This window comes from Myotis myotis, unplaced genomic scaffold (assembly GCF_014108235.1).
Source record: "Myotis myotis isolate mMyoMyo1 unplaced genomic scaffold, mMyoMyo1.p scaffold_m19_p_9, whole genome shotgun sequence".
NCBI classification, from domain to species: domain Eukaryota; kingdom Metazoa; phylum Chordata; class Mammalia; order Chiroptera; family Vespertilionidae; genus Myotis; species Myotis myotis.
Window position 1 is genome coordinate 50,974,507 of NW_023416401.1, and position 27,455 is coordinate 51,001,961.

A 27,455-nucleotide genomic window follows, 5' to 3' on the forward strand; every position below is an offset into this window, starting at 1 on the left:
GCTCATTTACTTAAAGTTAAATCATAGGAATTTGCACTGTTTGAAGGGAGTGGAAATAGAAAAGCACAAATAATTTTTTAAATGATGCATTTTAAAACATCACGTGGAAGATGTTTGGGATATTTGCAATTAAATAGCTGTAGGTATCAAATTCTAGAAATCGCCAACATTCTGAACAGAAGCATGTACCCCTGCTGAAGGTTAAGGCGGTATGCTGTAGTAGTCATGACATAGACTTGGCATCTTGGTACTGACCCAGGTCTAAGCAACAAGGCTGGAATTACTAGCTGTGTGATCTTACACAAGGTACTTAACTTCTCTGTGACTGAGTTTCCTCACTTACAAAATGGTGATAACACCAATTCCTATTTCATGTTTTTTTTCCTCAGGAATATATGGAATAAGGCTGGTGAAGTGCTTTACACAGTACTTGGCACAGAGCAAGTGGTTCTTATTCTGTATGGCACATGATAAGAACTCCTCTCCTGTTTATTCAGTTTACCCCTATGACTCTGAATATGTGGGTTAGAAAAACATAAATCCTGCTTTTATGAATAGAACTACACAGAATAGTTACTAGGTCAATGCTAGCCTATAAAGAAGCATTCACATACACAAGGACTAGAAAGCATCCAAAGAACCTCTGGTACGTCCCCCCACTTGTTTGAGCTCTGCCTCTCATAGGCTAGTCATCTGCATGTTCCCCTCTGATGCCCAAGAGCTCACTACTCCTCAGGGGAGCCTGCTCCAATGTAGGACAATTCATCACATGGAAAAAAGCTCATTATTATTATGGCGTAAATTTTGCTCTGTTTTAGCTTCCATTCAGGGGCCCTGGTTCAGTTCTCCATGGCAATGCATACTTAATTTAATTTCTATTTCACATAGAGATATTCCAGATACTTGAAGGTGACTGTTATGGTCTCTCTAACTCTTTGCCATGTCAGGTTTGCCGTTTTGAAAACCTTCTACCATTTCTCTCATATGACATATTTTTGAGCCCCTCTGAGGCCAGCAGGGGCTATATTTTTCAGACACAACTTTGGTAGAGCACAGTGAGTGGACAGAATGAGACACCTCAGATGTGCCTCGACCAAGACAGAGCAAGGCCAGGACTGACTCCTCCCTGGAAAGAGTGGCGATCAAGAGGCCTGGGTCTCAGTGCCAGCTCTGCCTTTCCTTGGCCAAGGGCCTTGGCATGCCACTCAACCTCCACATGATTTGTTGTTCTCTCTGGCATTTGTTCATGTTAAATTTCAACTTGTTACATCTACCCCATCCTAGCAGCTTTGTTCATCCTATTTCCTCACCTAATGTATTATCTATTCCTTCTGGTTTCATTATATTTATAAATATGATTGGCGAACCATCATGTGCACATCCATACCACAAATGAAAGCAAAATGTAATAATGTCAAGTCCAAACAGAGGCCTGCAACAGAGCATTCAACATCTGTTCTGGGTTAACCATGATTTCATTCACTTATAAAGAAGTGTTTATTGATCATTGACAATGTGCTAGGCATGACCTTTGGTTCAAGGGATGTAAAAATGAACAAGAGAATTCCCATCTCTTCTCCCGGGACCTGGAGTCCAGTAGACAGTCTATTACTTGGCATTTGGGGCACTGTGATTAAAAAACTTTTTAGCCATTGTATCAGTCTTTGTTGGTATAAATAAATAATCAGAGAACTCAATCACCCAGTTTGGGCTCCAAAGGAAATGAGTTTAACAGGAAAAGACCTGATATTAATGAAGGCATGTTCACTTAATTTTTTCTCCCAAAATCTTGTCTAATCTTTTTTTTTTAATCATCTGTAATGTGGCTAACATAACTATGAGAATTGTCTGTTTTACACTTTGAAAAATGGATGACTTTTCCTTAAATTGAAAATAAAATGTGTGCTTTAATAAGCAATATGTGGGGGTTAAAGTTGGCTCTATGGCAGTGGTTCTTGATCAGGAGTAATTTTGCTCCCCAGGAGACATATGAAAATGTCTGGAGACTTTTTTGGTGATCAAAGCTGAGAGGATGCTCCTGGCATCTTGTGGGTAGAGACCAGGTATCCTACAATATGCAGGACAGTTCCTTTCTCACCCTTCCAATGAAGAGTTAAGAATTGTCTGGGCCCAAATGTCAGTAGTGCTGAGATTAAGAAGCTGTGCTCTGGGGGAGTCAGTGTGACTCCCTGGTTAGGAGTACAGATGTGGGACCTGGACAGGTCTGGGTTTGAAATCTGTCCATGCGACTGCTTCACCTGTGCTTCACCTTCTGCATCTGCGAAATGAAGATGGTAACAATGCTGACTTCACAGAGAGGATCAATGAGGTCGTGCCTGTGATGCATGCAGCACAATATCTGGCACAGGCAGGGTTAAATAAAAGGGCAGTTATTTTTATTGCTCTGTTTGCTTTCTCTCTAAATGCTACACATTTTAATTGACACAAGCAAGCTATATACTAGTAGATGTATCCAAAGAGATGGACAGCACTTCTCTATCATGGAGAAATCTGTTGTTTTCCTGTGTTTAAAGAGCACCCCATCAGCAATTTGATATCCAAATGCTCACCAGCCCCTGTGCTTAGCTGCCTGAGTATTCCACTGAGATGCTGAATTGCCAAGTGGATTAATTTTTTTAATGACTATTTGAGGATTTTGTTTCCAAATGCAAGTATGCCTCACATTTTTAGACTGAAATAAAAGTTTCTGATATTATGGAGGTGAGAATATAGACTAAGGGTAAAGCTAGATATAACTATCACATTTCAAAACTATAACATTAATGAAGATGTCCTTTGATTGCTAGATACTATTTTATTTCAATATAATTTGTAGTGATAATAATGCAAGCATACTAAGTGATACATGATAGTTATTTATAAGACTAGAAGCCCGGTGCATGAAAGGGTCCCTAGGCCTGGCCGGGGCCTGCCTTCCAGCTGCTGGCCAGGGCCTCCTTCATTCTGCGCCACCCCCTGGTGGTCAGCACATATCATAGAGAGCGATCAGTCTCCCAGTCAAACTCCAGCGGGGACAATTTGCATCTTAGGTTTTTATATACATAGATGAGCATCATTGGGAGTTCTTGCCAATTTGTGCAAAGTATGAGCACAGATTTAGATTCTTATTTAATATAAAAAAAGCTTACAAAACACATGCTCCCAAGTGTGGCTTCTTTCAGTGATGTGATGATGGTACTGTTTCAAATTCACACTCCAGATGAGCCCTGGGTGCAGGGAATCAAGAGATTTGAAAAAGTGCTATTGGGGCTTGTATTGTTTCCAGAAAGTGAAGAGGTAAGGGAAGTCCGTGGGCTTATGTTATAGGTGGGCACAGAGATGACTGTAATATCTACTTGGTTTTCCCCCCTGACCTTAAAAGATGGTAGGTAGGTGATACTGCCCACTCTCCATGTCTAGTCAAAAAGATCTTAAATGCAAAGATTTGAGCATCTGTTTTGATACTCTTATTAGAGTCCTAATAATCTTTCAAATTTAAAAACATGTATTTGGTTGCTTTTAGAAATTACTGCTAAATGAAATGTCTTTAGCCAATTTCTAATTAAATTGCTGAATGAAATTACTTCAGTAGGTTTAAAAGGTTGGTTTAAAAACAAATTATAAGTTCTTGATTATTCATAATATCTACAAATTAACCCAAATTAGGACTTGGTAAGGATTCAATGATATTGACTTTATAAAGTGAAACAAAGTAAAATGCATCCTATATAATAAAAGCCTGATATGCAAATTGACCAAACTTCAAAATGACCAGCAGAACGACTGGTCTCTATGATGCGCACTGGCCACCAGGGGGCAGATGCTTAACGCATGAGCTGCCCCCTGGTGGTCAGTGTGCTCCCACAGGGGGAGCACTGCTCAGCCAGAAGCTGAGCTCACAGCTGGTGAGCGCAGCAGCGGTGGCGAGAGCCTCTCCCGCCTCCGTGGCAGCATTAAAGAGCAGCAAGCCGAGCGTAAGTAGCAGCGAGCAGGTAGGCGGACATCCCCTGAGGGATCCTGGACTGCAAGAGGGTACAGGCCAGGCTAAGGGACACCCCAGCCAGTGTACGAATTTCGTGCACCGGGCCTCTAGTATGATATAAAATGTACATTATTCTTTCAATAAAACATCATATACAATAACTTTAGCTACAGATTTTTATAAGTGCATCTAAGTATTTAAACTCAGGTACACACTTAAAATGTATATCCATCAATTTGCATAAGCTACTATTTAATAAACCGTACTTTAATTTATTGCTGGAAAGTGGAAACCAAAGTTTGGTTCCATCCAAAATTATCAGCCAGAGAACAAGAGTCCTGTACTGCCCATTCTGCCATGCTATTTGACCACAACTTAACTTGAATCCTAGTAAACCACTCTCTCTGGGTACAAGGGGTAACTGAATCTTCATGCTAATTCTATCCTGGTTTTCTCTTAACTGCTAGCCCCCAACTATGCCAATAAATTACACTATGTACTCTTCACTAGGAAAACACTAAGACTACCTTGTTCATTCAAATAAGGTCAGACCTAAAAGAAAGAAAAAAGTCAGGCTGATGACTTATCTAGAGGCATTTTAGTTCCTTATGCGCCCTGTTTTATTTTTTATTTTTGGTGAAAGGTTCACATAGCTTATTTTAGTTATAAATCAGGAGCAGGGGTAGATAGGTGTAAGTGCACTGGGCATAGGTAATTTCATATTAGGGTTAGGTTTCTGTTTTCCTGGCAGATGTTGAACACAGTGTTTCAGATTGTGGTTGGGCTTGACCAGTTGCCATATGTCAAATAAACTTCTTTGACAACCAGATGTGGCCATTGCCATGATATGAAATTATTATCTTATTAATTATGTTTACTCAACTTGGTCATGATATTAATGAGAATAAAGTTCAAATTTTTTTATTAGTTTGTGAAACATTCTTATATATAGCAACAATAACCCCATTTCAGGCAGTGCTGGTCATGTCTTTGATATTTGTACTTTTCATGGTATTTTACATGACCAGCTCTTACTGCTTTGGGAGAAAAAAATGAGTGGTACCATTATAACTTAGCATTTTCTTTAAAAATATCCACAGTTTATAGCTTTCCTTACTCCTTTATTGTAATTATTCACTGAGGTATTTCCATACCAAATGTGCTCTCTTTTATGATTCCTTAAGCTTAAAAAATATTGCATATACCTTGAGGGAATTGGATCATTTCTATTTCGCATTGCACTTGAGTAATGCTTTGAGTTGAATACTCTGAGGGTTCTAAAATTAAGTTAATCCATATGTAATTGGGAATGTTCTTAACTAGACAGTCTTGGTTAGCAGGAGATTGGCAGGTTATTCTGAAAGTCTAGCAAACCATAAATAGCAATTAAATGAGAAAAGGCTAAATTTCTCTTGAAAATGTGTTGTTGTCATAACTTAATATGGCAACATGATTTTCTGTTTTTAATTGTTGTAGACTATTTGTAAGATAGAATTTTGCCTTCTGAAAGCTTGATAGTTCTATAATTTTGTACCACTTATGCTTTTTAGCACTTGAGTAAGTATTTTGCCTTTGCCAGCCCCTTTGATTTACGATGAATAAAATAAACTAAAGGTTAGTAAAGATAGTTTTGTGTTTATTAAATACATTGAGACAAAATGAATATCCTGGAGAAACTAAGTATTTCTCTTTTGAGACTTTGTGTAATTTATTATCCCTTTAAAAAATAACATAGTACTTTTATTCCCAGTACAGTTATACTTAACTTTGACGGTAAAAGGTGTTCCTTTTTTAATTCAAAGAATGAAAACTTTGCTCCATACTCCATGTCAATATTGGGATTCAGGGTGGATTTGAACGTGCTAAATTCATGATTCTGTCCCCTCCTGAGATGCTATGTACTTAATGCGCTCTGTAGTCTCTTACTTGTTTCTCCATTTGCACAAGTCATTTCAGAAGGAATTTATGACAGTGACATCTTTTAGTAAATAACAGTAAGTTATAGTCTACTGTGTACAATAACTGTAGATGCTCAGCTACTTAAAATTACCTTTATCACTTAAAATACATTTTCTTTTATCTCCTAATTAGCATGAAAATACAGAGGAGGTTATTTCTTCAATTAAATGTGCAAGATTAATCACTAGGCAATTTGTTTCACATTATAAAATAATTAAATGTAAAAAATGGAGTATTTACTTATTTACCCCTACATACCTGTGAAAAAAGTGTTGGAAAAGTGCAAAAATATAATGCTATTTGCATATATTTTTATTGAGCCAACACTAAGGCTTGCACCTAACTGGAATCTATTAATTAATACCAGAACTACCTAAGCCATTCATTCTTACTATAGTTTCCCATGCTATTTTAGAAAATGAGAAATTTTTCCATATTCAGAGTAGAGCCTGGGGGTGGGGCAGGGTTGGCAGCAATGGGTCTAGCTCTTCAGTGTTCTGGGAACAGAGATAAGTTGGGGTTTGTTTTGTTTTGTTTTTTAACTAACAGGATTTTCCAAAGTACCATCAAAGTGAAGCAAGTGAAGAGAGAGGTATGTGTTACTTTTCTGCTTTGCCCTTGCTTTTATTTTCGCTGCTCTGCACTCCTGATTGCAACACCACCAGATCAGAATGAACAATTAACTGTCTAATTATTCCAGTCACACCAGCCCACAATGAAATCTTTATTCCGTGTTTACAGCAATCTTTGGCAGAGGCTGTCTTGCTGTTTCTAAACTAAGAAGAACTGCCCTTTGGCTCCTCTCAGCATCAGCTGCCTTGGTTTCAGCCTTGGATGCCAATAATCAGACTGCTTTTTCTTCCAAAGTAGACATTTTTTTTTTAGGGTGAAAAGACCTATTCTCATCACCCCCCATATATTCTGGCTGATTTATGTTCTAGCCACTGCAGCTCTTCCTTCCGTATCTCTTTACATTTTTCCTCTGTCCATAGAACACCACCAGGCAAACCCCTATTCTAAATCTAAAACTGGAAAAAATGCTTAACCAAACAGTGCTCACTACTATGAAGGAAAGAAAAATACAACTACTGGTTTATGGGGAGAGGGAAGTCAAGGAAATCCCTCTTGCTTTTCTAAACTGCTAATTTTCTAGCTCAAATGGCATTCAATGACTTCTCCACCAGGGGAAAACGTATTCACTTTTCAGTGGCTCTCTTGATTACTTCCAACTATTTACTTAAATTCGCCAATAGCTGCATGTCTTTGGGAAGCTTCAGAGGTTGAGGAATATTTACAGATATATAAGGGGCTGAAAGAGTACCTCTGAATCTCTTTGAAATGGCAAGGGCGAGCTATTGCAGTGTACAGGCAGGGCCGGAGAAGTTAACACCAACCCACAGATAAGATGCAGGCAATGCCTTTACCAAAAGGAAGAGGGAAAAACACCTGGGTTGGCCCTTTTTGAACCATCTGATGGAGTCCCCTCCCTGGACCTGAGAGCAGATGGTGGCCAATGCTGGATCTCATTGCTCAACCGTCCTTCCCAGAAGAACATTTTCCTATTTTGCAGGGATGATGGCATCTTTGTTCCCATACTGGTCTCCAAACCCTCTGTGACGGTTCCCCTAACAACCGCTGTTCAGCTCTCAGCTCCCAGCGCTTACCACATTTGCACTGCTGATCCTGTGAGAAGTGGGTCATAAAATTTTACAGGGGAGAAAGGTAGAAGGGGGTGGTTCAGTAGTATAAACACTGATTAAATTCCTGGGCAACTCGCCCTAAATGAAAGATAATTTTTTCTACAAGTATGTACAAGCATGTCAAGAATGCTAAGTCATTTTTATGTGTGTACTTCTCCGTTTTAATTTCACACTGCCACATGGCACACATGCTAAAAATGTATCAATCTCCTTAACCTGCAGTGTAGCAAACTTTTCACAAAACTTTAAAAATGCATATTTTATGGACTGTCCTTTCCCAGGATGCTCAAAGCATTTTGGGGATACAAAATGACAACTATCCTATTAGGAAGGGATGGCTATGGGTACACTAGCAAACAGGGAAAATCCGCACTGGGAAGGAAAGGTTATACCAAAGTCAGTGGCAACAGCCTACCCAGACTCTGAGATCTTGGTTCCAATTCATACTACTTTCTGCTTGCTCTTCATTTGTCTCTCTGACAGGAAGGGATGTGGCCAGCAAGGAGGTTTGACCTCATCTCCCATACTGGTTTAACTTGGACACTATTCTCCCACACTCCTGCCCTATTTTCTGAGTCATCAGCTGGCCAAGCCTGTTCCATGGAGGAGTTCTAACCAGGGGCCACGCCAAGAGGAGGCAGCCGCAGGTGCCCTTGTGGCTGCCTCCAGTGTTGGGAACTGAAGCCTGCCCCTGCCAAGTAGTAACATGCCCAGTGAGACTGTGAGGGTCACACTAAGAGAAAAATTAATTTCCAGACAGTATAATACACAAGAGGAAAAAGCTGGGTCAAGCATGGGGTTCCAGACTGGCAGTGCCTTCAGGGTTCCACTGCCAGATGATGCAGAGAAAGGTAATCAGTTGGCATTAATATTCATTTGTGGCCTTGGTGCAAGCACATTTCACAGTTGTGACTTTTTCTTGTTTTCACTGTTCTTAGGTAGATCCAGTTCCTTAGCTGGATCCCTGACACTGCCACATCTCTGTGGGGTAATTTTCTTTGGTGGGGAAGATACATCAGGAACCAGAGGGTGTCAGGGGACATTTTATTTGGGGAGGGGCAGGCTCAGTTTCCAGGCGAACTATAACAGTCAGAAGACAAAATCCTTCCTGGCATTTCTGCCAATAACAACATCAATAGCGTTAATACTGGTGATAATAATGGCAACAATAATGAAACAGCAAGCTGTGAATCTTTCAGGCGACCAAGCAATCCCCCATTGATCTGCTTCCAGTGCTCTTACTCCCTGCCTGGTCTCCGCAGGAAAAGAAAGGCTCTGGCGCTGCCTCGGGGCTGCCCTCCAGGTTTCAGCCCCCAGCCCGCCCCGAGGTGGATAGCCAGGCAGAGGTCCGGTTTCAGCCTAAGTCCAGCTCACAGTCTCTCCTGTTGCTAAGGGCCAGGTGGGTTTCCGCTGTAGCATTTCCTTTACAAATCTGCAACTTTCACCTCTCACTGCCCCCTCACCTCAGTACTTCCGCCCTACCCAGTGCAACTACAATGTGCAAAGCCCAAACAACCCACACGCAATCCAGCAATTCAGAGCTTTCCCTGGGAGTGTCAAGGCCCGGGGACAGGAAATCCGGGGAGTTAGCTATGTCCGGCAGGTGGTCGGGACACAAGTCATCACCACATTCTTCTCTCTCTCGGCTGAGCTCGGGTGGGGGTGCTGCTCTAAGCACGACTGCAACCGGACTCACAGGCGCCTGGCGCCTCCCCGGAGCCTGGATCTCTAGTCCCCCTTCCAGGGTGGGCATCCCTAAGCGAGGGACGAGGGACGCAGCTGGCCCTCTTCCATGGGCAGCTGGAGGGAGGCGCCGCCCTTGGGGCAAGCGAGAGCGAAGCCCAGCCTAGCGCCCCAGCGAGTCTCCCTACCCCCGCGTGCCCAGCTCCGGCTGCCAGTGCCCGCATCCTCCTTTACCCCGCTGCGCCCCAGCTTTCTTCTCCCAGAGAGCAGTTCCTCAGTCCAGACATCCCTTCACGTCCCCTTCCTCCCAAAGTCCGAGGAAGTCCGATTCCCACCTGCCCGCAGACTCGCTGCGGAGGCGAGTATTTGCAGGGAGAGCGCGTCAGGGAGCAGGACCCCGCGCAGAGCCTGGGATCGACTTCCCCCCGAGAGACTGGGCTCCAGCGCCCGGAGCCTGGGGACAGACGCAGGGGCCTGACCCGAGCTCTCCACTTTACCTGGCACGGCCGGCGACTCTCCGAGGACGTTTGGTCCAGGCTCCTCCAGGGCGGGAGTCCAGCTCACATTGCTGCCAACCCCACAGAGCGACCGGTGTCCTGCTGGGTCCCTTTGCCCCCCGCTCACGGCTCTGCCCCCGTCCCCCCACCCCCACCCCCCTGTCCCCTCCGTCAGAAGTGTCACCGCTTTTCTGCCTCCGGATCTTTTGCAAAGTCTCCGCGTGGTCACCAGGAGTTGGGCGGCAATGCCGGGAGCGCTTACTCCGCGGATGCCCTGCCCCTGCCTTCCCTCGGCCCCCTGCACTGGACCCCGCCAGGGAGAAGACCTCTTATTTGTGGTCACCGTCCCCTGAGCGTGGTGCGCAATCCGCTTCCACTCCCTCGCGCCTTCACTAGCCGGAGTGGCTGCCGCCTGCCTGTGCCGCGGGTCCTCATTTCCCTTCTCATGAATATTCTGACAGAGGCTAATGCCGGTGAAAATTGAATTAGCCAATTGGTGCCAGGAATGTGGGCTTCGCTCCTTCCTTCTGAGGAGCTGTCAGAACACCACCAGAGGAAAGCAATTAGCCTCCGATTGGCACCCTGTGGTTTAGACCAGTGAGGGGCAAAATGGGTTAATTCTTTAAATGCAGTTTAGATGCCTATTTAAACTCTTCTATTGGCTGAGAGAGTGAGGAAATGTTAAGAGGAAGAGGAAAGGGGGTAGGCAGATTTGGGGGGGGGGGGCGGGAATGGCATATCTACATCCAAACCCCATTGAAATGGAAGTTGAAGTGACTTATTCTGCATAGATTCTAGATTCAGGAAGAGGCAGTTAACAGAAAAAGATAGGCAAACAGGATCAGAAAAGAGGTGAATAGCATCCTAGGTTTAACCTTGACCTTGAGGGTGCAGAGGATGCTAATTTCCAAGAGGAGGAGTGAGGAGAGATCACAGAGGGAGAAGAGAACCTCAATCATTGATCTACCAGTGAGGAGGGGGTCAATGGGGGAACATCTGTCATACTTTCAACAATAAAGATAAATTTTAAAAAAGGATTTAGCCACATGCTCATATTTCCTTCCATTATCATCATAACAAAACCATAGAGTTTTAAGCCTTTGGATGAAGTAGGATTGGAGCAGAGGTACTTGAAAGGGCAGAAGTTTCAGAGGAGGAAGCTGAGACTGCCTTGGTGAAGAGCACTTCCCAGTTTACACAATAACTATGACAGAGCCATTCTAGGAGGCGATTCCAACTATAGACCAATCTTCAATATTCTAGGGTCAAATAGGCAAGGTAAACAGGAGGGACAATCTCTCTCTTGTCTCCTGCCCTACAATGTCAACTTCTTCAGTTACTGATTACATCTTGGCTTTAGCCAGTTGGTAGAGAGGAACTCTGCCCAGTTCTGCATCCACTTCTCCCTTTATAATCTTTACATGTGGTACTTTTAGGATTTCCTCTCCTATCAGTGATTTTCTAAATACAGAAAGTTATTTTGATTGAATAGCTTAATTACTAAACGATCTACTTGTGCTTGTGGTCAAATGATCTATGTAGATAAACAACTGATAAAATGATGTGTATAAATAATTGATACAATCCCCAAGTGTGTGCCAATAGAAATAAACATCCTGCTTAAGGCAATTCTGCCATATTTTAATATGTATCAGAAAGATCTAGAATTGGAACTCACAGTTATAACAGTAATCTATATATATAAAACCCTAATATGCAAATAGACCGAACAGTGGAACAACTGAACAACCGGTCACTATGACGTGCATTGACCACCAGGGGGTGCACGCAGAACATGGCGAGCATTGGCAGCAGGTGGCAGAGCGCGGAACATGGTGGGCGTCAGCTGTAGCGGGATAGTGGAGTAGGTGAGCAGGGGCTTCAGACCAAGGTGGGGCGCCAGTTGCTGTCATCGGGGTGAGCCTCTGGTGGTTACTGAAAACTTTTTGCTCCTGCCTGGCACTCACCCCTGCTGCCGGTGCCAGAGCCACAGCTCACATCCGTTGCTAGTGCCTGGCGCTGGTCCCAATTGCTTGGTGCCGTCAGCAGGTATGAGCGGCAGCTGCTGGCCCCAATCACCCCTGGGGGCCTCTCCAACTCCCCTGCTTCTGAGGGGCAATCAGGGCAGTAGCTGCTACTCACACCTGCTGATGGCGCCGGCCCCGCTCACAATAGATGTTGGCGCCAGCCCCAATTGCTCCATGCCATCAGCGCATAGGAGCAGCAGTAGGGGCAGCGAGGCTGCCAGCAGACCTAGGACCAGGGGGCCGCAGTGGGAGGAGCAGGATGGGGGCACAGAAGATGGGCCAAGACCCACCCCTGTGCCCATCGCAGCCTTGTGGTCCACAGTTCCTTTCAAGGTGCATGAATTCGTGCACTGGGCCCCTAGTTATTCATATTAGAGCAGTTTATTGAGAACTTTTATGTGACAGACATGCATTTCATGAGTCATCTCATTCAATCTTTCCAACTACTACTATATTTAAATATATTATTTCCCCATGTTAGTAGATGAGGAAGGCGAGACTCAGAAATGTAAGTAGTGTGTCCAGGTCACCTATCTCATAAGCAGTGGAGATGAACTTTGACCTAAACTAGCCTAATCAATATGCCACAGCCTTCAGGTACCAGCAGCTTAACTGCCTCCTTATCTAAAAAGAGAACCAGATCCTTGGTGTTTTGTTGAAGTGATTTGTCCTTGATGATTAATTTATTGCAATTTAGAGGGGAAAAAAGTTGTGTTTTTGAGGAATGGTGTGATTAATTTTATGTGTCAACTTGACTGAGTCACAGGGTGCCTGCATGTTTGGTCAAACATTACTCTGGGTGTTTCTGTGAAGGTGTTTTTTAATGAGATTAACATTTAAATTGGTAGACTAAGTAAAGCAGGTTGCCTTCTCAATGTGGTGGGCCTCATCCAATCAGTTGAAAACCTGAATAGAACAAAAAGGCCAACCCTTCCCTTAGTAAGAGAGATTTCTCCTTCCCGGTGTCTTGAAACTGGGACTTGTCACCTTCAATAACTGCACAAGCCAGTTCCTTATTATCTATCTCCTATTCTGTTTCTCTGGAGAACCGTAATGCAGATGGATACATTCAGTAAATCCTACTATTTGTGAATTTCCCATGAGAGTATGAATATTTTCATCTTCCAACATATTGTCTGGTATTAAATATATAGTAAATATACATTTTTACTTAACATTTTCAGACTTTTAATCCTACTATTAATAAGGGAAGAATATAAATATATATATATATATATATATATATATATATATATATATATATAAATTATGTAGAGGAGACATAATCAAATTTAATGAAATTTTACCTTTCAGGAGCTAAAAAGTGGACTAAAATAGACTGGCTTAAAGCAAAACTTATAGATGTTATATGAGTGGAGAAATTTTAGTATTACAATTTCAGGGGTAGAAGTGATCAGGTTAAATTTGGCAGTAGTTGAGTACCTACTAAATGCAAGACACATTTCTATCAGATATTTTCTATTAAAGTTCACAATTCAATCACTTAAAACAGTTGAGGATCTGCAGCATTTTACTCTCTGAAACTTTGGGTAGTTTAAAACCCTTTGTAAAAAAGAAAAGGATATACTGTTTTATCCTTGCATTAAATATTTAAGATGTTCCCTGTACGATTCCTCTCTTACAATGCTCTGTTGGATACTTCTTTTAAGGAGAGTATCCTCTTAGGATTTAGAAGCAACATTTCACAGAAAAGTCTTCAGACATTGGAATGTTTCTATATGTGAATATGTTAACATGATTTGAGGACCCATAAAATGTTGTCAGGACAAGTGCTTTCTGCAAGTCTCCAGTGTTATAGTGGGCAGTGTGGGGGGAGGACCACGGCACTGGGGAGGGGTGTGGGGCAATCTTGGACAAGCCAGTTACCTGTGGAGCGAGCCAGATTATCGCCTCTGTAAAGTACAAATAAAAATGCCATATTTCTTGGGTGCTTTTCTACTTACATATTGCTCTACTGCATGCTCTCTCATTCCATCCTCCTGGTAACCCTGTGGGTTTAGCATTATTATCCATATTTAATTGATGAGGCAAGTCAGGCTCACAGAGATTTAGAAACACACATATAGCTTCTCCTAGGAACAGGCAAAACAGGAACTATAATTCAATGAAAAAGTCACCTTCTCATGAAAGACATGTTTGATATCTCCCTCTATCTGCACCTCCACACATACATTTCTTTTCCCAGTAGAAATACAATACCCTCCTTTGTGTCCCCCTGGGATTTCTAAAATGCATAAATAATAATTGGAATACAATGTGTTGTCTCTACTACTAAACAAAAGCAGCCTAAAGTTAGGAACCTTGTCTTAATAATTTTGTATCCCCAAATTTAGGTTAGCGGAGGTGCTCAGAAAACCCACTAACACCAATTCTGCACAGTTCCAAAAATATGTCTTATTGACTTTATTGGGCTATTAGGATTAAATGAAATAGTTGGCAGGCACTTTGGAAACTTAAAAACACCATGTAATGATATAATTATTTTTACTGTTCAAAAGTAGATTTAGAAATAAATATAATAATTTTAGCTTTGACTTCTGACTGATAAATTCTGTTGATAAGAAAGCAGTTTGATACTTTTTGTCAGCTACTGTTATTTAGGGCATGTATGGATAACACTTGCTCAGATAATAATTGTCTGATTAATAGTAATACTAAACTGGCCTATTAAGCAAGAAGGTATTAGTCTGAGAAAGGTGAATGAGTGTTTGTGCGTGCGCGCGCGTGCATGCATGCACATGCAGTTTAAGATTGTTTCATCTTTCTGCAGTTTAAGATTGTTTTTTGTGAATGAGCAGCGGCAGTTGCTAGTATAGCTGTGTTTCTCTAAGAAAGGGATCTGCTTTTCTCCTATGGAATGATCTTTATTAAGAGCTCCCGAGGTCACAGAGTGAATGGCCAAGCTGGGGCTCCTGACCCTTGTTCAAAGCTATTTTTGTTACCTCACACTGACCATGATTGGCAGCCACTGCCCATACGGTGTGGTTTATGGTTTTACAACTGAGAGGAGCAATAAGCAGCTAAATACCTCCTTATAATTAGTCTCCTGAGTCAGCTAATACCCTTGTAATGCAATTTCGTGATCTAGATTATTTAGTATTATCCATTCAAGATATTTTTGGATTTGTAATGATCATTATTTAGCAGAACTGATGACAAAGACACACTAAAAATATTTTGTAGCTTCATAACATGTCTTTACCATGAATATTCATCATAGAACAGTTGTTTTGGTTAAAAATATACACACACACACATTCACAAAATTGGGAATTCCTGTTATCAGTAGGTTCTTTATTTTCTATAGCATTGATATACAAGTCAGAGGAGGCCTCTACACCGATTTTACTAAAGCCATTTCAGTTCTGTTACTTTACTTTTGTTTTGGTGTAACATATGCATTCATTATATCCCTTGACTGTGGGTTAATCAGTGACTTTCAGACATTTTCAGAAGAATTTGGTTCCCTCACTGTTGATGCCTGTCGGTTTTACTGGGTTTGTGAATAGAGTACAGACAGATGCCACCATCCGCTCCAAGGAGAAGTAGCCGCAGAAGCATTCAGTGCTTGAGATAACATTCAGGAAGTTGACACTACTGATCTAGTCAGTAGAATCTGACAAACTTAAACACAGTGTCCTTGCTATGGGCAAGATGCTATGCTGGTTACGGTAGAGGTTTCAAAGAGAAAACTAGTGACTGCTCTCAAGAAGTTTATAATCTGGGAGACAAGCCTTCATATTGAGCAAAATAAAGGATCTAAGCAAAAATGGACAGTTTGTATTAAAGGATCAAAACTGGAGTGTTGTGGGAGCCCTGAGGAGAGAGATTGTTTTCTGTGGACAAGGGACAGGAGACTACTCCGTGGAAGGAGTGATGTTGGGTCTTGGTTCTGAAGAATGGGTAATATTTGGATACACAGGAAAGGGTAGGGCTACCATCCATGGTCAAAGGTAGAGACCTGGTAACGCACATCATGATTTTGAGCGACTCCTGTGATTGCCTTCAGCCCATGTGCACTTGGCATTAAATGGGGATAAAACTAGAAAGGGAGCTGAGCCCAGAGGGTCTTGGATACTAGTGGTGGAATGTAGATGGTATTCTGTAGGCAATGAAGAAGGGGTTGCTTTAGAGCCTGGGAGTGACACATTGCAGCTGTGTTGGAGTGTGGAATGTTTCAGAGGTGGGAGACTGACGCGGTGGGGACCAGCTGGGAGACCTGCAGGCCCTGAAATAAGATGTGATAACGGCCTGACCCAGCAATGAGGCAGCAGGACCTGAAAGAGAATAGAGACAGAAATGTATCAGTATGTGTGTCAGTATTACATTGAATTAATGTTTTTTGCTACTTGTCTTGCATGCTCCTGTCTCAACATCTCTCTATCTTTCTCTGTCTGTCTGTCTGTCTCTCTGTGTCTCTCTTTCTCCCAACACACATACACAAATACACATGAACGAATGCACACATGAAGGTACACACAAGCACATACAATACCCACACACACACAAGCACACAAATATGTACACATGCACATATACATACACACTTGCATGTACACACACACCTAGCACAGTGCAAGGCATTTTGTTGGCACTAGGTAATTGTTTGCTGTGTGGAATAAAAAAAACAGTTGATGTGGGGCAACAGAGAAAATGAGGAATTGCAAAATATTGATCCTGGCTAGTGTTGGATTTTGTTAGGCAAAGTCCAAAAATTCTCCTCTGTCCCTTACTAATTGGCTTTGGGGGAAAAGGATCATGTCTGGAGTCAAAGGTGACTTCTGATTATAGAAATGTCTGGGAAGATGAAAATATTTGTTGAATCTGATGGTGGGTGCAGCTGGAAAACCTGAAGGCTAGAATATATTTTCTCTCTGAGGTCTGAAAAAAATTTCTCGTGTAAACTTCAGGACATTTCATCAAGGTTTCCTTTTAGTCATTTAGAAGGTGTGGAGGCAGAATGATGTTTCCTCAAAGATGTCCACCTCAATTTCCAGAACCTGTGTCTATATGAGGTTATAAGCAAAGGGGAATTCAGCATACTGATAAGCTGACATTCTAATTGGGGGATTGCCTTGGATTATTGGGGTATACCTAATATAGTCACAAGGCTCCTTAAAAGAGGAAAAGGGAGACAGAAGAGGAAGTGTTGGAGTGATGAGATGTGCGAGTTCTATTGCCATTGCTGACTTTGAAGATGGCGGAGGGGGCCACAAGCCAAGGAATGAGAGTAGCCTTTAGAAGTGGGAAACGGCAAAGAGACGTTCTCCCTGAAAGCCTCCAGAGGGGAACACAGCCCTGCTGATACCTTGACTTTATCCTGTGAGACTCATGTCAGACCTCTGACCTCCAGAATTATAAGATAATTTTAAGTCACTAAATTTGGGGCAGTTTTATAGAGAATGAATACAGCAATAGAGAATGAATACAGAAGGACAACCAGCATGCTTACTATTTTGCAGGTATTATTATATACTAGGGGCCCAGTGCATGAATTCGTGCACCTTGAAAGGAACTGTGGGCCGCAAGGCTGCGGTGGGCACAGGGGCAGGTCTCAGCCTATCCTCCACACCCCTGCCTGGCCCCTCCTCCACAGGCCCGGTCCATCTGCTGGCAGCCCCGCTCCGGTCTCTGCTGCTCCCACGTGCTGACAGCGCTGGGCCTGCTTGCACCTGCTTATGGTGTTGGCATCGCTTGCACCCACTGACGGGCATGGAGTGATTGGGGCCGGCACCAGCAGTGGGTGTGAGCGGGGCTGGTGCTGTCAGCGAGTGTGAGCAGTGGCTGCTGTCTGATCATCCCTCAGGAGCAGGGGGAGGTGGAAAAGCCTTCAGGGGCAATCAGGCTGGCAGCTGCCGCTTGCACCTGCTGACTGCGCTGAGCAGTCGGGACTGGCTCCGGGCTTCGGCAGCGGGTGTGAGCGGCAGCTGTTGCGCTGGCTGCAGGTGCCGCGGGTGTGAGCGGCAGCTGTGTCGCTGGCTGCAGGTGCATGCAGGGTCAGCACTGGCAGCGGGTGCGAGTGGGGCCATTGCCAGTAGCGGGCGCGAGAGGCGGCTGCCGGCTCCAGTTGCCCCTCAGGAGCATCGGGGAGGGGCGGGTGGAAAAGCCCTGAGGGGCCAGCAGCCACTGACAGCACTAAGTGATCGGGCCAGCGCCGGGCACCAGCAGCGGGTGCAAGTGCTGGGCAGGACCACAGCGTATGGAAGCAAAGAATTTTCAGTAACCACCAGAGGCTCACTCTGATGACAGCAACTGGCACCCCACCTTGGTCTGGTGCCCCCGCTCACCTGCTCCACCACCCAGCCATGGCTGATGCCCGCCATGTTCCACACGCGTCTCGTGGTGGTCAGTGCACGTTATAGCAACTGGTTCGGTTGTTCAGTTGTTCTGCCATTTGGTCTATTTGAATATTAGCCTTTTATTATATAGGATTAGGGTACAGAAGGCCCCAAACTAAACTAGCTATGGTTGTGTAATGTCCTAGATTCAATTATAGAAGTATGTTTTGTTATAAAATTCCCAATCTTGGTCTGAATATAGTATACACAACAGCTTTAGTGGTGTGAAGGTGGAGTGTTTGTTCTTTATGTCATACTGGGTGCAGTGAGGAGGCTGATGATTTTAAATTAAGCTCCCTATGTGACCCCTCAGACAGTACTCTTAAATTGGACACTAGCATCTCAAGAGTTGTGAAAACAGTACGGATACACAAAATTCACAATGTGTGTTTATAACCTTGTTTGAGTCACCCAGTTTGTGCTTTACTGAAACAAAACAATCATTTTTCAATTTTCATTTTTATAGTTCTCTTTCAAGTGGAATATCTTTTGGAAGAATATATTTAAATCATTTCTTTCATTGTTATTTGTATCACAGGTGTCATGTGAGATAATTTAATAATTCAAATAATATAGTAATAATATTAAATGTAGCTTTATATAAAAACATAAGTTGTCAGTAACTGAGTAGGAATTTCTGTGTTTTAGCAACATACAGCTTTGGCTTGTTATTTCACTTTGATGCTTTATCAAAGAATACAGTAAATGGCAGGAAAGATGTTTGAAGTATATTCACTGTTAAATTCCCATGTAGGCTCAGTATGACACATATGCATAATGATCACTCCTTATTCCTAACAGAGTTTTTATAAGGTGGGCAAGGTACGTGTTATTTAAAAATACACTAATTCCTAAAATTAGCATGGGCTATAAGTTAATTTTTTAAACACGAGCCTCTAGTAAGTTCTCACATACAGATAGAATTTCTGTGATGTTTGATATTCAGCTACACCAAATGTTAAGAGAACATAGAGCAGCCTAAAAATAAAGTATAAATAGGATGACTAATTGCATGTGGAGAGATTTTGCAGATGAAGGAAACTCAATTTGCAAGTCCCTTTGTAAGTAAAAACTATTTGTTATTCTTGGCATTGTTCTGAAATATTATGGCAACAAATAATTGCAAAAAAAAAAGTTCTAAATATGCTTATTGATTACCTATTAAAAGCAGACTTGTAAGTGATTTAAATGATAAGATTCATGCTGTATAACACTGGAAAATTAATAGCCACTAATTACATATTTTTTCTCTCATTGGAATGCATAAGAAAAAATGCAGGCAGTAGAGACTAGTGACTAAGCAGGCTGCTCTTGGAGTCTCACTGAGTTTGAGTCTTGGCTCAGCTACTTGCCAGTGACGTTGAGCAAGTTATTTAATCTTGTTGTACCTGCATTTTCTGATTTGTAAAGTGGGTACAAATAGTAGGGTTCTTAGGAGGATTAAATTAGATAATACATGACAACTGTTTAACACCATCTGACACATAGTAAGCCTATATTAAAGATTAGCCACTATTACTAATATAAGGGTTATGAATACCCCTGTGTTTCTATGCTTTTTAATATAATCTTTATCAATAAAGGAGAAGGAAATATTTTTATCAATATCATTTGTACCATTGTTAAAATAACAAATCACAGAATTTTTGAATAGAAGGGATCTTAAAGATGGTTAAATCCAGCCCTCTCATTTTATTATTGAGAAAACTGAGGTATAGAGCCAAAGGAATTTGCCCAAAGTCACACCAGTTTTCTTCTCCATGTGTATATAGGGTGTTTCCCTTATTCATGTGGTTTCGTGAACCTAATTAAATTTATAGAACTAATAAGTCTGATTCTCGCCCTTGGAAGGGGTGGCAAGCTTTGTCAGTGTGAGATACAGGGACAGAAGAATGGAAACGGAAATGTTTTCCAGGGGAGGGTGGTGGGCACTGAGTCATCCCGTTGAGAATATGTGGAAAGGACCTCGTTTTTGTTCTAGAAAAAGTGGTGGGGTTGTGAATTTATCTGTGTTTCTAATCATCTAAAGTAATTTAGGCAAGTTCTTCATTTCTTTTGCTTTTGTTTTCTCATCTTAATCTGCCATCTGATCAGACCACCTCCCAGGGTGGCCAGGAGCTCAAAACAGATTTAGCTGTGAGAGATGGACCAGCAAGAGGTTGCATATGTTACTTCTGTTACAACAATGGCCTAAGAAGTAGGCAGAGGCAGTCAGAGCTAAGGATGGGTCAGATTCTTCAAACCTCTTGGGGTTAATAATCTCCATGAACACTCGGTTGTGGAACAGAGGACATCGCATATGACTTTTTAGCCTGTTTAGAGTCCATTGGAGTGGGACCTTGGAAGAGGTTTGAGGAAGGGAATGATTACAATTCTAATTGCTGCTTTGTCTCTCTTGCCTTTCATATAGTTTACAGGTAGGAAGGAATGGAATATGTACTAGTAGAAAGGTAAAGGACATCTAGAGAGTTTGTGAAAGAGGACAGAGCACAATAATATGCTATCAAAAGCACAATTGTTACGAGGATTCTTTTTTTTTAATTTTGTTTTATTGCTTAAAGTATTACAAAGAGTAGTACACATGTCTCCTTCCCCCCCCCCCTTGACATTCCCCCGGCCTCCCCTACCCCCCAGTGTCTTGTGTCCATTGGTTATGCTTATATGCATGCGTACAAGTCCTTCGGTTGATCTCTTACCCTCCCCCGTCCAACCCTCTCCGGCCTTCCCGCTGTAGTTTGAGAGTCTGTTCAATGCTGCTCTGCCTGTATATCTATTTTTGTTCATCAGTTTATAATGGTCTTTAGTAGCTATAAGTGAGTGAGATCATGTGGTATTTTTCTTTCATTGACTGGCTTATTTCACTTAGCATAATGCTCTCCAGTTCCATCCATGTTGTGGCAAATGGTAAGAATTCTTTCTTTTTTACAGCAGCATAGTATTCCATCGTGTAGATGTACCACAGTTTTCTAATCCATTCATCTGCTGATGGGCACTTAGGCTTCTTTTTATAAGAGACAGGGACAGTTGTCCAACAGGAGATTATACACTTGGCACCCTGACTATCAGTTCATTAGGATTTACCCAAGAGAAATATTTTTTACTAAAACAGAGTCTTCCTAGTAGAAAGTTTGATGTGAGCTTTAGATCAATAGAGAAAATTGATTTATTTTGGTGATTTATAGAAATAAAAGGTACAGGAGTCCTAGAAGAAATTTGTTGAGATTTTACTTAGCGTGTTTAAGACTAAAATTCTCACCATTGCTTCCCAAAATAAAACAGTGGGATTGAACAATTGGGGTTTCTTTTAGGATGGTGATATTTTGGAAAAGAAAAAGACATATTTGGGGATGGAGACGGAGTAAAACCACATTTCAGGAATTTTTCCCCTACGGAACAAAGAACTGCAGTTTATATATGATAGAGCTGATGATGTTGACGATGACAAAAACCATAATAACTAGCATTTATTGCTTGTTTACTATGAGGCAGGGACTGTACCTAGCATTCGCATACATTATATCATTTAAATTGCATCACCACAATTTAAGGTGGCTACTATTATTACCTCACAGATAAGGACAGCGAGGCTTAGTGAGGGTAACTAATTTTAGCTGAGCCCAAAGACAAACGGCTTTTAGGTGCAGTTTAAGAAATTATTCCAGTAAATAGGCTGTTAGTGGAAGTCTTTCAGGTGTGGAGTGCAAGGGCACAGCAATGATGTCTTTATGTAGATAGCGTGGTGTCTTTGTGAGGGAGAAGGGCATACTGTGCAGTGTCTGGAGGGAGCAGTAAAGGACAGAGCTGGTGCCATCTGCCCTTACCACTGCACGGGTGCCATCTAGAGGCAGAAAGTGAGATAATATGAGGGGCCACAGAAAATATGAGAAGGGAAAATATAGGGTTGATGGGAAGAGAAGAGAGTAGTGAAAGGCAGCAAACACCTTAGGGACAAGACAGAAGAGCTGTCAATAGCAGTGCATGAAGCAGCTCCCGCTGAACAAAAGAGATGAGAATTGATTGTCCCAGAAAGGACAGGTCCACAGTGGGAGGAAGGGGAGGAGGGCCCGCCAGCTGGAATAAAGGACAAGAGCTATAGGAGAAGAGGGAAGAAGACTTGGGATCTAAGAAAAGTCTGTAAGGCAAGTAATTGTGGAAGGTAGGAAGTGAGTGAGGCCAGGTCCTGGAGGCAGCTTCATCAGGGAACACCAGGCAAAGGTGTGGAAGAAGGGCAGGGTTCAATACGGGCATTCTTGAACAGCAAGAAATTAGATTGCGGTTTTATAACACTTGTCAATAGGGCTACATTTATGATTCAGATGGGCTGGTTAGATTGGGGGTTAGGGTTAGGTGAGTGATTGTTCTAAAGGCACATGATGTGAAATCTGGGGTGGAATTCACATGATAATGAACTTCAATTAAGGAGGAAAAAGGTTAGGTTTGTACATGTATTAAATTAGGAACTGTATCTCAGGGGAAAAAGTGATAGAATTGAAAATAAAGAGTGACCAATGGTGGTGAAGGGTTAGTCAATGTGGTCAAATAGATTGAAGAAAGTATCTCTCTCTTTTCTTTCTTTTTCTCTCTGCACATACATCCTCCAACCCCTAATAATGGTAGTTGATATGGACTGAGTGTCTGCAGTGCTCTAGGAACTGTCAAAAGAGAGGCGCTTGCACTGACGCATGAATTCTTCCCAGCCACCCTACAGGGGCTCTTGTTAGCATCCTTCCTAAGAAGGGCACTAAAGCTGCACAGGGAGTAAGAGGTAAGCAGGCATTTGGACCCAAGTATCTGGTTTCGGAGCCTGTGCTCTTTCCCACCACATTGCCCTGCTTCTCAGCACACCACTGTGCACTATTTACAGGCCATAATATATTACCAAAATGATGAATGGGTTCTCAAAATTGACAGATGAATGTATAACACAAAATATAAAGTGTGAGAAGTGAGCAGGGTTCCTTTTGGTCCTAGCTATCTTATTTGTGGCTGCATTTGCAGGTGATTGTATTAGTTATCAATAGCTACACAACAAAGTATTCCACATTTAGTGGCCTAAACCAGCAAATATTTATTATTTCAGCTTTTGTGTATCAGGAAGCCAGAAATGGCTCAGCCGGGAGGTTTTGCTGAGGTGACAGTTAAACTGTTGGGAGCGCTGCTGTCATCCCAAGGCTCCGCTGGGGGGTTGGGGAGGTGTTTATTTCCAAGCTCACTCCACTGGCTGCTGGCCGGTCTCCCTATGTTACCACAGCGGCTTCTTCCACAGCTGCCTGGATTCTCTTTCTCCAAGACTGCCTCATGACATGGCAGCTCTGCTTCTACCAGAGCCAGTATTTCAAGAGACGCCAAGAGAGAGTGCCGCAGGTGGAAGTGGCAATCTTTTTATAACCCAACCTCCCTCACTTCTATATTCTACTCATTAGAAGTAAGCTGCCAAATTGAGTCCACACTCCAGGGACAGAATTACACAGGGTGTGAATATCAGCACATGGGGTCATTGGGAAACATCTTGGCTACCACCATGCTCATGCCTTCTTTCTTCGTAATTACTCCTCTTTCTGTTTCTTAAACTTCACGTTCCTCTTTTTCTGCCTACATTGATGGTGGCCTTTTAGGCTCTTTTATTAACACCTCCCTTTTCTCTGTCCTTCTATGTCGTTCTTTTCTTTACATTTTGTATTCTCCCTGGTCAATATCCTACATGCCCATGGCTTCAAACGTATACTGACTCCTAAGTTATATATCTCTGGCTCTAACCTCAGTTTTGAGCCCCCACCTGATTCACTGCCTGCTGGACACTTTAGCCTGTTCCATAGCCCATCTGGCTAAAGAAACCAAATTCATCATCCACATCCCCTAGCCCCACCCCCACTTTTCTCTATTTGAGTTGTCCACCATGTTGTGCAAGTCAGAATTCCAAAAGACTCCTGAAATGTTTTCCTCTCAGTCACTCTCAGTGCCTGACCAGTCACTATGGTCTGTTCATTCTAATTCCTAATCGTTTCTTGAAGCTATAACCTTTCTTCTATCCTTACAACTTCCTGTCCAATTAAGATCCTCACCATCTCTTTGCTAGGTTATTAAAACATTAAAGGAGTTCCTACCTACAGTTCATCTCTCCTCAAACCAGTTTTCTCCAAAAGGCAAATCTGATTGAGTTTCTCTTCCATATGAAACTGTGTCCTTGCTTTCTAACACATATATGGAATGAGATCTGGAAGAGATCCTGCTATAGCAGGAAAAGTATGAGTTATGTAATCAGAATCAGCTTGGTTCAGTCCTGACTCCACCATTTATTAATTGATTGGATAAACTTAAAAAATAATCTTTGAGCCTCAGTTTCTTCATCCATAAAATGGAAATAATGCCCTCGTCACAAAATTCTTAGAATGAAATGAGGTGACAAAAACTGCTGAGTTTTCCACAAATGTAGGCTGTTGTTGTTAAGAGACTGGCTACATAATTGGCTTTATCTTTGTAAAGGCAATTAACACATGTACTTTTCTAAATACATAATTTTTTCTACTCTTCTCTGACTTTGAACATGATTTTTTTTCCTGCTTGGAATGCCCTCTCCTGTCCACTTTCCCACTTGCTACCTGGCTTGCTGATTGGCACACTTCTCCTTCATCACTTTGCTTCCTCTTCTATTGGGACCTCTGATCACTTCGTACCAATGGAGACCTCTCACATGCCTCATTGGCTGCAGTTGTTTCTCTACACACTTAACTCCACAGTAAATGCTGAAACTGTGAGTGTGGACAGTGGGTCTCTTCATCATTGGTATATCCCAAATGCCTGGTACAGTACCTATTAGACAGAGATAGTAAATAAATTAAAAAAACCAAAAAACATTTCCTAACATCTGAATGAATACTGCTTTTTCTTTTAATTTTTAGTTAATAGCCAAATTAATTTGTAGAATCTGTAAAATTTAGTTAAGATCTATGATGGAGAAATAAATTCACTTTAGAATATGTTGAAATAAAAAGATATAAGCCAAAAATTCAATTTTAAAATAACATGGAAAGGTGCAACAAGTCTTACTAAAGCAAGAGAGAGAAACCTTCTATCTCTCCCTATCTTCCTCAGAAAACCAAGTATGGCATCTTCTATGAGGACTTGTTTTCTAATCATAACAGTTATGTCGACCTTTTCAGAGGTTTCTCAATAATTCCATGTAACACCAGTGCATGAAGGCTTTCTTGGACAACAAGCTGCCAGGCACAATAGCAAGGGTTGGAGACAAAAAATCAGAAATTAAGTTCTAAGCATTGGCAGAGGTGTAGGTGAAATTGATCTTCAAATTTTCTATAAGGTGCAGCCTTAATACCAAGGAATTCATATCAAAAATGAAGTTGTTGAACCAAGTATTGAGCAAATTGCAAGTACAAAGAGTTTGTAGCTAAGTCATCAAACCTCGAGAACATAAAGTTTGCTTGGCATGAGGAGACATCATCTGAATCTCAAAATAGAATAATGGAGAAAAAAGAACTTTAGAAGTGAGACTTTATTTATATGATTCAGATGCTGTATTATGTAAAAGGCATCCCAGCTACTCTGAAATTTTTCCATAGTCTCTTAGCTACCAATGCAAAATTTCTTATTATTCTTGTGTCCGGAACCAGTGCCTGGGACAAGCTATGGAAAAAGTACAGATTCCACTTACCCTGGGATGACCTCTGACAGTATGTCACATCGACTGATCTCACTCAGATAGTGGACAAGTTGGTGATTAAGTATGAGTGTTATGACCTTCTGTCCACCATGGACACATCTGATTGTTTTATTGATGGCAATGAAAATGGAGACCTACTTTGGAATTTTTTGACAGAAACCTGCAACATTAATACAACAGCACTACCTCATCTCAAAGCAGAAGTTATAAACAATCTGCAAGAGTTTGAATTCAGTGTAAAGAAGGAAGGAAAGCTCCTTTTATTTTTAAAAAATATATCTTTATTGATGTCAGAGAGGAAGGAAGAGGGAGAGAGAGGTAGAAACATTAATGATGAGAATCATTGATCGGCTGCCTCCTGCATGATTGGGGATCGAGCCCGCAACCTGGGCATGTGCCCTGTCTGGGAATCAAACCATGACCTCCTTAGGTCAACGCTCAACCACTGAACCACTGCAGTTGGGCAAGAAAGGTCCTTTTAATAATAGTCTTAGTTGAGGCACAAGTATCAATCATGAGAATGTATTCAAAAATTATATTTTAAACAATGTTGATTATTTCTGTATTAAAATTACAAATATATAAAATAAATAGAGCATTGTCTCTTATATGTAAAATCTAGGAAATTCCAAGACATTCTTGGACTGCCATGTACAATCCTATATGATATTGCTAGTCTTATCCCATCCCTTTTCCAGGTAAAGAGACCACATGCTGGCTAAATACCACCTAAGCTAGAAAATGAGGCAACTAAGTTTCACTGGCTTACTGACAATAAAGTCCTTTCCATTTGTTGATTGCACTGGAATTTCCTAGAACACCAGTGAAGTACATACTATGGATTCTTTAAATACTAGTAACGAACATGCTTATTGATACTTTGGTGGGGGAGAGTAAGAGAGAGAGTGCTTACAAGACAGGAGATGAGACTCAAGGCTTTCAAAGAAGAAATTTATCTGTATAGGAAAATAATAAAGGAATTAGAGCATGAATAAAATATCAAAAATATAGGAAGAATATATATATATATATATACATATACATATATATATATATATATATATATATATATATATATATATATGATAAGTTGATGGAGAAGGAAAAGAAGTCAAGCAATGGCAAATCCATCTGATTTCAAGAAGAAAAGGAGTGCTTGACAGGTGAGGAAACCAAAGTAGATTGAATGGTGCTTAAAGAAATAATGTGAATAATTAAGTGCTTTTAAGAACTGTTTCCACAGCAGGAAGAGCTACACTCTGAGATTAAAGGATGTGAAGAAAGACAGGAGAAAGACCAAAGAAGTAAACCAGTTAATGGCAAAGAAACCTTCAACCTCTGATGTTCCATGAGGCAAGAGTCAGCTGGCCTTTTCATCCCGACTCAGGCTTTTTATGATTCTCCTGGTCATCCCACTGTTTTCACTGGTTAAGCCCAGCTCACTTCCTGAAGTCAAGCCCAGATAGTCCTGGCAGACAGATATAATCATTAAGAGATAATAACCTAAAAGGGTTTGAGTGTGTAAAGGTGTGAGTGAGTGTGTGTGTGTATGTGTGTGTGTGTGTGTGTT

The 27,455-nt window shown here is 41.7% G+C and overlaps 1 protein-coding gene and 1 pseudogene across 1 annotated transcript in view; one reads left to right on the forward strand and one right to left on the reverse strand.

The window, feature by feature from the left end:
* CDH20 (cadherin 20) overlaps positions 1-9,916 on the reverse strand; it is a 212,004-nt gene extending 202,088 nt beyond the window's left edge. The window contains exon 1 of the mRNA XM_036323803.1: positions 9,822-9,916. The gene's annotated coding sequence lies outside the window, so the exon portion shown is untranslated. The remainder of the gene's footprint in view (positions 1-9,821) is intronic.
* A 15,393-nt stretch (positions 9,917-25,309) lies between these two features.
* On the forward strand, positions 25,310-26,507 carry LOC118662582 (annotated as a pseudogene).
* Positions 26,508-27,455: the final 948 nt, after the last annotated feature.